The sequence below is a fragment of the Lissotriton helveticus genome, chromosome 8 (genome assembly GCF_964261635.1).
Source record: "Lissotriton helveticus chromosome 8, aLisHel1.1, whole genome shotgun sequence".
NCBI classification, from domain to species: Eukaryota; Metazoa; Chordata; class Amphibia; order Caudata; family Salamandridae; genus Lissotriton; species Lissotriton helveticus.
The window spans coordinates 1,215,976,295-1,215,990,076 of record NC_136069.1 but is presented as its reverse complement, the minus strand read 5'-3'; positions in this window follow the sequence as shown (position 1 = coordinate 1,215,990,076).

Genomic DNA, 13,782 nt, shown 5'->3' with positions numbered 1-13,782 from the left:
CCATTCTGGATTGTTTATGTGCAGGAAGGGATACCTTCTTGCACATAAACAATCACTCTCTCAACACAGGCACTTTTGCACTATGGTACAAGAGTGCCTGCGTTGGCGCGAGGCAGCTCAGTTCAGCGCCAGTACTAGGGACAACGCAGGGATGCACAATATTGTCGTAAATATGGTGCATCACTGCCTTTTCAGAATGATGGAGTGCAGCATTAGCTATTTTGGCTTAACGCCGCTCTCCGCCACCTGACTCCCGTCGTAAACACAATATTTTGCCTCCTCGGAGGGCAGGGGAACATGGCGGCCGCTGAGTAGGAGCGGTCGTGAGCTCTCCTACCTTGATTGAAGGGCGTTTGCGATAGAAATCGTGGCTCGCTTGTGAACTCTTCGGCGGGGGTCTGAGATAAGGAATTTCGAAGCTCCCGGGGGGGTTTCTCCCCGACATGAGTTACTTTTCGGCGTCTGGGAGTTTTGGATTGTTGTTAGTTTGAGCTCCCGGGAGCGGGCGTCCTCCCAGCACGGACGACCCAGAAATCGAAACTCAGCTACGGCGGCACAGCGAGTCGTCTCGACTGAGGCGGCTGCACGGCTCAGAAGGAGCCACATAGCTGTGGCAGGAGTTGGGTTTCCTGCTTGAGGGGTCCCAAGTAAGAGCATACTTTAGTGGAGAAGTGTGGCTCACTGGTTAGAGCGGCAGACCCTGATGCAGAGGTCTGGCCCGGGACCAGGGTTCAATTCCCGTCGCGGCTGGGTCTTGGGCTCAATATCCTCGGACCCGATAATGCTCTCGCCTCGGTGCCTACTCTAATCATGAGTCCCACTCTGCAACTCTGGGCAATAGCTTGCTTAATCTCCACACCGGCCCTAACGCTAGGATGCCTGGCTTCACCATGGGGTGCCCAGGAATGGGCACCTCACATAAACAGGCCAGGATGGGTTCCTTAGCGGTACAGCGCGGGGACACACTGGCTAGTGCAACCAGGTGCTTTATAAGCTCAGGATTAATATTATTATACTTGATCAATTCTGCACGGTATTCCCTGGAAAAGTGAAAATAGGAGAATCACCCCGTCGGACTTTACCGGAGGAGTTGGAATCAGAGGCACGGAGTCTTGGTGTGAAAGAGAATTCTAGAAGCAAACAGAGATCCATGACCCCGGTAAGGAGGCAAAAGAGGAGAGAATTAGAAGAGGCTGAAAAAGGGAGGGGGGGGGGTGAAACATTGAGGAAGACGCCAGGAGGAAAAGGGGGAGGAGGCAAAAAGAAAGAGGAGAATTTACAGGACAATTTACAAGAAAAGATAAAAAATAGGGATTTGAAAGCCCCAGCAATAAACAGATACACATTGAGGAGTAGAGGAATTTGGGGTGTGGAGGACCCAGTAGTAAGCGTAAAAGGCTCAAGGATAAAACCAGAGGTGCAGATAATCTCCCCATAAGAATTTAAAGAGATTAACGTGGAGAATTATCTTACCTCTCCAACTATATCAGTAGCACAAGCTGAATTGGGGCAGGATATTGGTCTGGGTCACGAGCAAAATTCTACAAAAAAAGTTACTGGAAGGACAAAAGGCAAGGAGAAAGCGAAAGGGAAGCACACAAGGGTAAAAATTACACCCTCTTTATGCTCATATTTTAAAGTACAATGTCAAGAATTAGCACCCAATATTCCCGATATTCAAGCAAGCTCAGTGATGCAAAGCACTGACACTCCCTTACCGCAGAAGTCGGTTTGTTGGAAAATGAATTTGGCTTTAAAAACTGGATCTCATGAGGATATTATAGCACAAACACCAACTAAAAATAGTTTCGAGCCACTGGTTGGTATGGAAGATGCTCCCGACTCAGATATGCTTGGTCCTAGCACATTGACTGATCAAGGCCCTCAAGGTGTGCAAGCTTCCACGTTACAGCCCTCTCTTGCCCTTTTCGATAGGAGTGCTGCATTAGAATCAATGTCTACACAGGAGGAGCCGCAAGACCTGGAAAAATAATGCTAACAATGCTATCTGAGATCAGGCACCGGTTTGTAACTTCTGAGGAGAACCCAAAAAAATTCAAGGGCAATGCGAGTCATTGGAAGAGAAGATCAACGGGTTAGTGGAAAGGGTAGGTGTCATGGAGCACGCATATGGGCAGCTTGCAGCAAAAGTTGTGGTTAATCAGATGGGAATCACTAAACTCCAAAAAAATGAGCAAGAGCAGAGAGATAAAATTGAACATCTTGAAAATAATGCGAGACGTAATAACATCAGAATATTAAATGTCCCAGAAGGACTAGAAGGAGGCGATATTAAAGCTTTTGTAGTTATGCTCATTTTAGAGCAGAATAGTGATCTTGATCAAGTCTCCTTAGAGGAGGACATACAGAGAGTCATTGAGACCCCTTTGTTGCCTGTACTGGTAGAAAGACTGCCAGAATGATTCTGGTGAACTTTAAAACCTATACTTTGAAAGAAAGGATACTTACGGGTGCACTAAAAGCAGGCTCTTATAAAAAGGACGATTGGCAGTATCGTATAAGGTCAGACGTATCGCGAACCACACTTGATCGCCAATGGGAGCTCGGCAAATTAATTTCAGAATTAAGAGATCTTGGTGCCACGGCAAAAATCTGATTCCCCGCATCGCTAAAAGTTTTTTGTTTTTTTTATTAGTTTATTTTGCAAATTTCAGAAAGGCATCAAACAGTAGCCCGGAAATGAAAATCAAAACCCCCCTCCCACCCCTCAAGGTATAGTTATATCTACTTATCCAATATCTGTTTTCCTACTGCAGGACAAAGGGTACACAGCCATTTAGCCAACAACCCATTAAGCAGGGCAGGCGGCGCACAGATCACACATCTCAGCAATAACAGCGAATGTAGCAGACAATAGTCGAAGACATCACTAACCCACTCAGCGTCCATAAGACAGGGCAAAAGAGTACACAACAGTCCAGGGGCAATGCTTAGCAAGACTGCTAGACTTATCACTTCTACACCTCAGTAGCCGTAGGCCCCTCTCCTCTGCTTGAGAGATACGTTTGGTAGAGTCCCCAGTAGTTCTTGGGCCTGCTCGTGGGAGGAAGGAGTTCACAGTAAAGTTCAGATTGTGTACAGCAATATACCATCTCACGGGCCCACCGTGTAGGGGATGGAACAGGGCCCCTCATCCAGGAACACGCCACTACCTTACGTGCTATTAACAGTCCCATGGCCAACAGCCTACGTATAGACATGGGCAGCGGCTTCGTATATCCCAATAGGGCCATCCCTGGGTCCGGAGGTATGTCCGACTCCACTGCTGCGCTTATTTCAATAAAGATCTTATTCCAGAAATCATACACTCCAGGGCATTGCCAAGCAAGGTGGAAGAACGCCCGCATCAGGGGCACGGCATATATCACATTCCGCTGTAGCCCTCAGGCCGTATCTATGAAGTCTAGCAGGCGTATAGTAAATTCGATTTATAAATTTAAAGTGTATAAGCCGATGCCGGCCGTTCAACGAGAGCGTCTTAGTGGCAGTGCAACAGTATTTCCACATATTATCGTTAATTGCTAAGTTTAAATCCGACTGCCATGCCAGCCACGATTTGGTATATGTGTGCTCTCTATGTGTTTGTGAAAGTGAGTACAGGCAAGATTGTAGTTTCTGGGGAGAAGTGGTTTGGAGTACATACGTAAGTTCCGGAACCTCGGGAGGTTCCGCCATGTCTCCCCCCAGAAGCTCAGAGAGCGCATGCCTGACCCTGTAGAACTGAAATTTCAGCAGCAGAGTAGGAGTTATCTAAGCGGTGGTCACCTGGTCCCAGGTCTTAGCAGATCCCTCAAGAAAGAGATCTCCCGCTGACCTAATGTTAAGCTTTAGCATGGCAGCAACCACTCCTTTCTCACGGAGAGGGGGCAACCACCGTACCCAGTCAATAGGCATAATGGGGGAATACAGTAGCGCACCACCCTGAATGTGCAAGAGCCTGGACCATGCATGGTTAGTAGAGGTCACTGAATCAAGTACGCCAGTCCTACGATCCGTGGACTCAAAAACCGTATGTGGGAGTGTCAGGGGCTTAGCAAATAAGGTTTCCAGCGTGACATGTGGTATATCCCGACTCCCATGTACCCAAGTGTGCAAATGTGCGGCCTGTGCCGCCCTGTAGTATACTTCGAGGTCAGGCGCGCCTAGGCCCCCATAGAGTAGGGCAAAGTGAGAAGCGACCATTTAGCTCGGGGTTGGCCCCCCGCCCAGGCGAGTTTTGTCAATAATTGTTGCAACCTCTGGAAGAACACTCTCGGGAGAACCATTGGGATAGTGGAGAACAGAAAGAGGAATCTCGGGAGTACCACCATCTTCATAATGGCAATCCGTCCCAAGAGGGAAAGGGGGAGCCTACACCAGGCCTCAACATCATCCTCTAGTTTGATAAATGCCGTGCCGTAATTTGCCCTAAACATGGTTTCTGGGTCTATATGTAGGTGCACCCCCAGATATCTGATCGTGTCGGTTGTCCATTGGAGCGGGTATTCCATAGTGGTCAGTTGTGTACTTGGGGTCAAGGGGAATGCCTGTGATTTGGACCAGTTGACTTGTAAGCCAGATAGGGCGCCATAGCGGACAACCTCCCTGAGGACAGGCGACAGGTTATTGTCAAGATCTCGGACATAGAGCAAGGTATCGTCCGCATACATAGATACCACTATCTGATAGGTGGGAAAGCTTATGCCTCTAGCACCATGATATTCTCGTAGGGCGCAGGCTAAGGGTTCCGCCACGAGGGCATACAACAATGGCGAAAGTGGGCATCCCTGCCTAGTACCCCTTGTAATGGGAAACGAGTCAGTCACTAAATCATTCAGTCGAAGCCTAGCTCGAGGACGGGTGTACAGTGCTCCTATCAATTGCAGGAAAGGTTGGCCTAGACCCATCTTAGTCAAAACCTTACTAAGGAATGACCATTCAACGGAGTCGAAAGCCTTCTCCATGTCAAGGAAGACCACCAGCGCCTTCCTATCCTGCCTAATATGTTGTAGCACCCCCAGAACAGTCCGAATATTGTATGTCAGGTTCCTGCTAGGGATAAACCCGGCCTGCTCAGGGGCCACTAGGGAAGGTGCAAGTAAAGCAAGACGAGTAGCCAAAACCTTGGCGAACAGCTTCGTGTCCACATTTAGCAAAGAGAGGGGGCGGTATGAGCCACAGCACTCCCGGGGCTTGCCCGGCTTAAGGATTGCGATTAGTATCGCTTCTCTCATGGAGTCAGGCATACTGCCCTCTACACAAATGTCATCAAAAAGGGCTGACAGGTGTGGGATGAGCTGATCTTTAAAGGCTTTGTAGAAGGCAGCTGTAAGGCCGTCCGCACCAGGGGAGCTTCCCGATTTCATCGCAGCTAGAGCATCTGAGATTTCTTCCTTGTCAATCGCCTGCATGAGAAGTTCTCTATCAGAATTCGAAAGTGCAGGAATATCTATATGGCCAAGGTAGTCCTCAATGTCGTCGTCAAGATTCCCACCCCTGGACGTATATAAACCAGAGTAGTAGTCCGCCACTTCAGCAGGATCAGAGAGGAGGTCCCCATTGGGCGATTTTATTTCTACTATGGAGTGTCAATTTCTAGGCCCCCCAATAATTCTGGCTAGCAATGCACCAGGTCGGTCTTGCACTCCATAGATCCTGGCCGTGGCGTACTTCCCCATGTTTTTAACTTCCCTATCCACTTCCTCGTGATATTCAGCCAGTAGCCTGTTGATGTCAGCCATCCCAGCCCCATCTGTTTGTTCTCTTTGTCTTCTCTCCAAGTTCCCCAGCTCTTTTTCTAGTTCGGCCAGTCTCTTCCTGATGGATTTAAGTATCCCTGAGTGTTTTGACATGGCTACACCCCGTATATACACTTTAAAAGTTTCCCAGACGGTCTGAAAGCTGTCCACAGAGCCTATATTAGTCTCGAAGAAAGTGTCTATGGCTTCCGCCAGCTCCCCTCTGAACACAGGGCCAAGTAGCGAATATGGCGGGAACCGCCAAGTAAAAGGGGGAATGGATCTACTAGGCGCCAGCAGCTCCAAGAGAACAGGAGAGTGATCAGACAGCGTTCTGGGTAGCACCCTGCAATCCCTAACCGAGCCCATTCTGCAAGAGGGAAGCAGCAAGTAGTCTATTCTGGTGTGAATATCCTGATAAGCAGAGTAGTGAGTGTAGCCCCCCTGTTGTGGGTATCGGGACCTCCACACATCCTCAAGGCCCAGGCAAGTCATGGCTCTCTGTAATTCAGTCGCTGCCGCTGACGGTCTGCGGGGTGGACCCGACGACCTATCCAGTGCCGGGTCAAGGGTGAGATTCATATCCCGCCCCCCAGAGTAGTAGAGTAGGGTCATGTTGGAGTGCCTTGGTCTCTATGGCCCGATAAAACTCCGGGGAGTCGAAGATGGGGCCGTAAGTGTTTATGACCACAAAAGACAAGCCAAGACCAGAGCACCTGGATATGACATATCTACCCTCGGGGTCCGAATCCAGGGCGTGCTGTGTTAGTGTGGATTTTGGGGTTATCCAAGTCATCACACCTCTGGCGTGAGTTGTGAAACCCGTAGTAGCTATGTTCCCCTCCAGACCCCTACATTTTAGCATCCCGCTCTTATTTGGGAGGTGAGTCTCCTGGATTAGGGCAACATCTACATTATGACGCTGTAAGTAACTCAGCACCTTCCTGATTTTTCTGTGGTCGTTGAGACCTCTCACATTCCAGGTTAGTACCCTAAGCATGGGTAGAGTTATATGAGTTGCGCTATTCGCCTCTTCAGCCATTATGGCAGGTCCCAAGTTCCATCATGATAGACACCCCTTGCATGCACCTCATGAGGCTTGTGTAATTAGGAATTGAGCACCTTTTACCTTGAGCTACAAAATAGACCCGACCCTGATCCCCCACACCCCCCTCCCCCCTCCCACAGTTGACCAACCCCAACTTGGCCTAACATGTTTAACCCGTCGCCAGAAAACTATCCCTAGAACAACAAAGAGCTCCAAAGGGAGCAAGGTATGCACACAGCGCTGGGGCCGAGGTTGCCAGAGGAGAAGTCAGTGACTTAAATAGGTCACGACCTTAAGACCGCCCTTAGCACCATCGCCCTGCGTTGCAATCGTGACGGACATCAATATTGCTAAATCATACCAAACACCTTGGATAGTGGGCCTCTCCCGTGTACAGAGTCCAACAGGCATAAATGCTTAAACTACCCCCATCACCCGTTCAGAGTGTGCAGGCATTATATAGAGTCCAGTGCAGACATACAACAGCATTACACACTCGTACAGTTCGGAATGATCTCACCAAAGAGCCACTTAGGTGGTATCCATACTAGCAATCCACAGGCACAGCAGCTGCTCCCGGGCCAGGGCAGCGATTGGGGTCTCAGCAGGGTCGTGTGGCCTCTAAAAGTGGCAGCAGAGTGTCACAAAGTGAGTCCCGTGGCGAGTTTGATCAGCAAATCAACCCACTCTCTCATTCCTGCTCATCCAGATGGCTGTCGTTGCTCCCGCTTTCCGCCTTGGAGCCAAGGTCTCTTCGACGTTCCTTAGACCAAACCTTGAGGGTTTTTTGCAGATCTTTAGGATCCGAGAAAAAGTGTGAGTGGCCCTGTCGATTAATTCTCAGCTTCGCTGGGTAAAGCATGGCATAATCAAGCCCTAGGTCTTTCAGCTGCTTTTTGTACGGGGCGAAACGCTTACGCTCTTCTTGTACCTTAGCTGTGAAGTCCGGATAGATGGAAATCGCTGAGCCCTCGTATAGTAAGGTCCCCTTTTCCCTGGCAATCCGCATGGCCGTGTCTCGATCCCTGTAGTTCAGGAGTTTCGCAATGATAGGCCGTGGGGGGAGCCCCGGACGGGGCTGCGGGCCCAGCGTGCGGTGCGCTCTCTCCACAATAAACATTGGCAAGAAGACGTCGTCGCCAAGCAGCAAGCGGAGAAGTTTTTCAACGAATATTTCCATTTTTCCGGTAGGCGTCGTCTCCGCGATTCCTGTGATCCGTATGTTAGATCTTCGTGAGCGGGCCTCCAAATCCTCCTACTTGTCTCGTATAACCTGAAGTAGCTTACCCATCTGCTGACGATCCTTGTCCAGTTCCGTTTGCGCCTCCTCTACTTCGGTTAAGCGCCTCTCGGCCATGTCCAGGCGCTCTGCGTGTTTGTCAACGCGTTCCAACATGCGGTCCATCCGGTATGTGAGCGCGTCGATTTTGGTGCCAATAGATGTGATACTGTCCTGGAGGCCCTTCTCTATAGCGACCAGCAGGCCTTTTATATCAGAGTAGATCATACTGTCGGTGTTTTTGGACATGGCTGCGCCGTCAGGTTCTAAGGAATCAGCAGGTTTGGTGCGGCGGTTCTCAAAGGGAAGCTTGCTTTAAGATTTATCGCCTTTGCCAATCTCTGTGCCTAGATCGAAGTCGGGAGAGGGAGAGGCCGCCACTCTCTAGAAGAATCGCCAAGCAGCAGGCAGCAGAGTCTGGTAGGACCACAGCGTAGCCCAGCAATACTGATCCGCTATGAGCGCGAACTGCGACTGCTTCACAGGTCTCCTCAGTGCAGTACGCCAAAATGTCCAGCCCTCGTGGTCCGGTGATCCCCAGGCGAAGCTGCGTAATATCGGAGTCAGGGCAAAACAGCTCTCCCGCAGTCTGCTCCGTTGGAAATCAGCGTTTGCTTGGGCATGCCCCCCGGAAAGTGTATCTCCGATTCCACTACGTCTGGAAACCCTCCTGGTCCGCACTCAAGGGTCACCGCTGCCCAGGGGCAGCAAAGTCCGAGGTTCAGGGGGAGAGGTTCAAGTGGTTATACACTGTCTCTACACTTCCAGGGGGGAGGAGGAGGAGCAGTACCAAGGGGGACCCCACGTTCGAGCAGGCCGGGAAACTCCAATCACCCCCAAGGCGATCGCCGTTGCACCACCACGCTGTGTCCCCAAAGGATGGTGTGCTGGGGGGATACGTTCCCACTCCACCCCGCTTGCGCCGCAGTTGTCTCCGGGGCCGTCCCCCGAGGTCGGGTGATCCACCGGGTGCGGGCCGCACCGCAACGCCGCACGTCGGGTGACGCAGAGCTGCTCACTCGTACGCCTGGATCGCGGCTTCAGGGCTCAGCGGCCGCAACCTTACGCCGCTCGTCTCGGGAGGCACAGGAGCGGAGGGTGAGCGATGGCGCTGTCGCCGGATACCGGAGGTGCCCAGGTCGGTGGGGGCGTAATATCCAGCCCCTGGAGTCCGTGCAGATTAGGATTATGGCAGGATATCACAGGCGATGGCGCGGAGCTCTAGAGTCTGGCGTCCGCCATCGATGCCGGCAAGCTCCGCCCCCCCGCATCGCTAAAAGTTATGTTGAATAATAAAATGCACAATTTTCGAGACCCCAATGAAGTGAGAAGTTTTATAGATGAGATCAAAGTGCAGCCACATTAGAAAGAAAAGTGTATTTAAAGTCCAACGAGGTAGGGAGAGCTCAAATAGAGGTGTAATATTATACCTCAAGAAGATAGGGAGGGTTCCCCAGGGAGGGTGGGGTGGATCACAGATAAAAAGTTAAACTGTAAAAAATACAACAGAATTATAATTTTCACCAAGGGTGGGGGAGCATGTGAGAAAAAACAAAAAAAAAAGTCCTCAATTGTTATAGCCTTGGTTTCGTTTTTTTTAAAGCTACCTACAATAAAATCCCAGCCATGGTTAGATATCTGCATATGTACTTCTCAAACGGTTACAATAAAGGGTGTGTCAATACAGATAAAAAAAAACTGTCACTGTTTATTAGAGGAAACACAGGTCGACCCATCAGGTAGGTGGGTAATTGCAAAGATAAAGATGCAGGGTAGTCGGATAGCATTAGTGGGTTACTACGGCCTTAATTTAGACGATCCAGCCCCTTTAAAAACACTATTTTTACACTTGTTTGAATTCAATGTTCCCATCATCCTGGGAGGCGATTTTAACATTCCTTTGAACCCAACACAAGATACTACATCTAAGAGGTCAACAGTGGTAGTCCCAAAAATGAGGACAGTAGTAAAGCAACTGATGCAAGACTTAGGCTTAGTGGACATTTGGATCACAAAGGGGGTTAGAGCTGGACTAGATACAGGAAAATATACTTTCCATAATAAAAAACATGGTCACAGGTCGAGAATTCATTTTTTTTAGTGTCAGCCTCGATCAGTGATCAAATTAGTAACGTTTGCCGTGTACCAGAACACCTGTCTGACCATTCCGCAGTATCATTATATTTAGAGATAAGAAATAACACAGACGAGAGAAGATGGACATTGAACAGATCACTACTATCAGACAGTTCAATAATAGAAAAACTGAAGTATTCAGCAAGTGAATTCTTTGCTTTTTAAAAAAAATTCTTTTTATTATAAAATCAGCTCCAAAACAGTACACATCAATCAGCATCAGAAAATCATTGGCGGATGTAAATAAAATGGACCATTAGCATCCCCTCTAGTACCCTGATCGGCCCACATACAAGAAACAATAATCAAACCCCTAACAACCCATTTAAGCAACCACAAAGACATTGCTAAAAAAAAACAACTGACGCCCCCCTAATATGATCAATTACCCCTCCCCAATCGCCCCTCCTCCCACTCATGCCAAAATATGCCTGTCTATACACACCCCTGCGGACCAAATTTTCCAGGTCCGCCGGGTATCTCCCAGCCTTACTACAACAGATCCTATAAGAAGTACAGCATCAGTAGCATTTCTTCCATTAGTCCGATTCAGTCCCAGTCTGGGCGTCTCTCCAATCCCCCCTGTAGCGCCTCCATGCCGCCCATATGTTATTCCATTTCTTGGGGCAGCCCCGACTTTTTTATATGACCTTCTCCGCCCTCTGGCACCAGTCCAAGTCCCGCTCCCTCTCCTCTACCGTTGGTAGTCGATCACTCCCCCATAACCTTGCTATGTTTCTTTTGGCCACCATACTTGCCAGGGCTAGCCACGCCTTATCCCATTGTGGCCAGGTAACGTCGCCCGTTACCCCCAGGACATGCCAACGGGCCTCCAAAGGGACCTCTGCCTCCACCACTTCCCCCATTATACCTACCAGGCTGGTCCAGTATGCCTGAATCTTGGTACATTCCCACAGAATGTGGAAAAAAGTGCCCTCGTCTCCACATCCCCTCAGACAAAATCGCGAAGGTACATAACCGATTGTGTACTGCACCGTCCACGGAGTGTATGACCTATGAAGAATACGTAACTGGACCAGTCTAAATCTGGCGTGAATCGCCACCTCACGGGGACACTGCAGGGCCTCACTCCAGTCGTCATCCTCCAGTAGACCAACATCTGATTCCCCTTTTCTCGCAGGGGCCCCAGTGGATCAGGGAGGTTATTTATGAGCTTTCTACATGTGAGGGAGATAGCCTTGTCAATCATGGGATCTAGCAGCAACCTATCTTCGAGCGGGGCATACTCAGGTAGCTCGTTCCCCCACCTCATGTGTGTGTATATGGCATGTTTAAGCTGCTGATAGTGTAAAAATTCTCCATTCCCCATCTGAAATTCTGTCTGCAGGGTCGCAAAGTCCACCAAGTCCCCCCTTTTCCACACGTCCCCCAGTAACTCAATACCAATTAGACTCCACTGACGTAAACCCCGCGATTTCACAACTTCCGGGAGGAAATTGCCAGCCATAGTGGCGTGTGTTCCGTAAGTTTCGCCTCCCAACCCAGCAGCTTCGTCGCCCGCTTCCACACCTGCACTACCACTGCCGTTTGGGGCGGCAGAGTTCGACCGCGCCTCCTTCTAGAATAGAGAGCTGCTAAGTAATCACTGTTACCAAGAACCATACGGTCGATCCTGTATGCAGGCTCGTCCTGTGGGTCAAACACCCAACCATCAATATTGACCAGTTGCGTCGCCCAATAATATAGGCAAATGTCCGGGACCGCTAGTCCCCCCTCATACGGCCCCCTTTGCAGTTTCCGGAGAGCTATTCTCGGGCACCCGCCGCTCCATAATAGGGAGCGCTGTTCCGACTCTACCGTCCTGAAGATCTGCTCCGTTATTGGAAAGGGCGAGCTCTGCAGGACGAAAATTAACCTGGGCAGGGCCATCATTTTAATTAGGACAGCACAGCATATCAAGGAGAGTGGAAGGGTCTTCCAGTGTTCCACATCCCTGTGTAGCCGTTCCAGTTAATCGGAGAAACTCTGTGTCCGACGTCGTAACCCAGATGCCCAGGTAGCGGAATACCTCCCGCCAGACCAGTCCCCCACAGTCTTCCGCTAGCTGTGGTTGTGGTCCCACCAGTACATGCCCCAGGGACTTGTCCCAGTTGATGCAGTTGTTCTACATACAGTAAGATGTCATCGGCATATAACGATATGCGTTCTTCCCAGCCTCCTCCTAAGTCTATGCCCCATACCCCGGGGTCCACCAGTATCCAATAGGCCAGTGGTTCCAACGCCAAGGCGAAAAGGGTAGGGGAGAGCCCCGTCCTAGCTGGAATTCTCTAGAGATAGTGCCATTGACTCGGTAACTTGCAAGCGGGTACGTATATAGCAGCCTCACCCATGACCGGAAATTATCCCCAAATCCAAATTTCCCCAGGACCGCATATATATACTGCCACTCCATGCTGTCAAAAGCCATGTGGGCGTCCAGGGACAGCAGGGCCGCCGCTACCTCTGGACGCTCCGACACCACCTGCAGGACTCCAAACAAGCGCCGCAGATTGAGCCGCGAGCTTCTGTGTGGCATAAAGCCCGACTGATCCGGGTGGATCAGAGACTGGACCACTGCTCCCAGTCTTGTGGCCAAGTTCGTCCCAAGGATTTTCGTTTCAGAATTAAGGAGTGATATGGGCCGGTAAGAGCTGCACATTCTCTGCGGTTTACCGGCCTTATGTACAACTACTATCATAGCCGATCGCAGGTCCCGTGAAAGCTGCCCAGTCTGTCTCGCCTAGTTAAACATGCTAAGTATGTGGGGTGCGGTTCTACTCGACACACACCCAAACGCCTCCGCCGGAAACCTGTTGGGCCCTGGTGCCTTTCCCGCCTGCAAGTCCCCATGGCCTCCTCCACTTCCTTAACCGTGATAGCAGAGTCCAAGACATCCCTGTCAGTCTGATCCAAAATGGGCAACTGCAAGGGGGCCAAGAAATCATGGCATTCCTGGCCATCCCTGGCCGTTTGCGATCTATACACCTCGTCATAGTAGAGCGCAAACTCCTCCGCTATCCCCTCACTCATGTCTTTCACAGTCCCATCCGGCAGCTCTATCCCCGGTACCCAATTGCGTTCCCTGTCTCACTTCTCCAACCAGGCTATCATCTTATTGGCCTTGTCCCCCTAGTAATACACACGTCATTGGGTGGCAAGGGCGCGCGACCTTGCCTGCTCTGTAAGTACATCCCTTAATTCCTTACCCAGAAGCTGTGCCCTGTGGTTCCTGTCCTGTCCCTGTTCTTGTGTTTGCTCCCTTCTGCCCTCTATATCCTGGAGCTCCGATTCCAGCTTGTCAACTTGGGCATATTTTTCCTTACGTCTCCGACCCACCTCCGCTTGGACAAAGTCTCTGACCACAGTTTTATATGCCTCCCAGACTATCCCAGGGGAGCTAACTGACCCACATTCTCTGCAAAGTATTGATCAACCCTTTCTCAGAACTGTTCCTGAAACTCCTGATCCTTAAATAAAAATGTGTCTAGTCGGGGGGAACACTCCAATCCCGCCTAGGACCTTTCAACTGCACTCCTACCGGGGAATGATCAGATATCCCTCGTGCTTTATGGTGCCCGCCC